The following is a 1,633-nucleotide window of genomic DNA, read 5'->3' as shown; positions in this document are numbered from 1 at the left end:
CACCCCACCTCCGAAGTGGCCCGAGCGAGCCCCAGGCTCCAGGCCCCGATAAGCGGCCGCCAAGGAGTGAGCCGGTGTGTACCTGGACGCCCACCCCCGGACACAAAGAACCACCAACGCACCGACGTCTGAGGGAGTCCGCCACTGGCAGGGGAAGTGGTTCAGGATGTTGATGCAGGCGACTGGTTCACATCAATCGACCTGAGGGATGCTTATTTCCACATCCCCATATATCCCCCACACCGAAAGTATCTAAGATTTGCTTTCCAGGGGATAGCATACGAGTTTATAGTCCTGCCTTATGGTCTCTTACTGAGCCCAAGGGTGTTTGTGAAATGCACCGAGGCAGCAGTGGCCCCGCTCAGGGAAAAGGGCATTCGAGTCCCAACCCGCCAGGAAGTGGCTTGTCACACAAATGCTCTCATACACCATCTGGAGAGTTTGGGTTTCCAGATAAACGTGGAAAAGAGCACATTGAAGCCAACTCAATGCATTACTACTTTCATAGGGCTCAGCCTAGACTCCCTCCGGGTGAGAGCTTTTCTGTCCCCAGAGAGAACAGCGGCCATATGGTCATCCCTAGCACTGTTTCGCAAAGTCAACACAGTGACCCTCAAACAGTGCCAGAGGCTCCTCGGTCTGATGGCTTCTTCTCTAGTGGCGATAACACTGGGACACCTGCACATGAGAGGCTTTCAGCGCTGGGTGGGCTCGCGGGGACTGGACCCTCACCGAAATGGCCACCGTTGCGTGAGAGTCTCTGCAGACTGTAGAAGAAGCCAGGTTTCTTGTCTCAGGGCATTGCCATGGGGGCAGTTTCAACCAGGAAGGTGATTTCCACAGATGCCTCTCTTTCAGGCTGGGGGGCCACCCACGAGGGCAGAACATCGAATGGGGAGTGGGGCCCTCACATGCGCTCCACCCACATAAACTGTCTGGAACTGCTGGCAGTTCACCTGTCGCTAAAACACTTTCTCCCTTGGCTGAGAGGTCATCATGTTTTAGTGAGGTTGGACAATTCCACTGTTGTGGCCTACATCAACAGACAAGGGGTCTGGGGTCCCCCAAGTTACACACACTAGCACACAGACTGATAGTCTGGAGCAGTGTCCACCTGCTGTCACTGAGAGCAACTCACGTGCCGGGAATCTTGAACTTTGGAGCAGATCTTCTCTCCAGGAGCAATCTGCTGTATGGCGAATGGAAGCTTCACCCAGAGGTGGTGAAGCAGATCTGGCTGCGATTCGGTCAGGCGACCGTGGACATTTATGCATCCAGGGAGAATGCTCAGTGTCCCCTGTTTTACTCGCTGCACGATCAGAAAGCTCCACTCGGAGTGGATGCTCTAGCTCACGAGTGGCCGAGAACCCTCCTCTATGCTTTTCCCCCAGTGGCCCTCATTTCTCCAACTCTGGCCAGAGTGAGGGAGAGAAGTCACTATATCATAGGTGTCAAACTCTGGCCCGCAGCCTAATTACATTTGGCCCGCGAAGCCATACCAAATTACTATTAGAGCTGGCCTACTGGTATTATACAGCTAATATATATATTGTTTAGTATTAAGCTTTGCTTGTTCCATATTCAGTTTTTCAGCAAAACGTGTTTGAGTCCATAAGAAAAGATTCATTCTTAT

Source organism: Pundamilia nyererei, unplaced genomic scaffold, assembly GCF_000239375.1.
Source record: "Pundamilia nyererei isolate P.nyererei 1_Seehausen unplaced genomic scaffold, PunNye1.0 scaffold00058, whole genome shotgun sequence".
Lineage (NCBI taxonomy): Eukaryota > Metazoa > Chordata > Actinopteri > Cichliformes > Cichlidae > Pundamilia > Pundamilia nyererei.
This window is presented reverse-complemented; position numbering follows the sequence as displayed.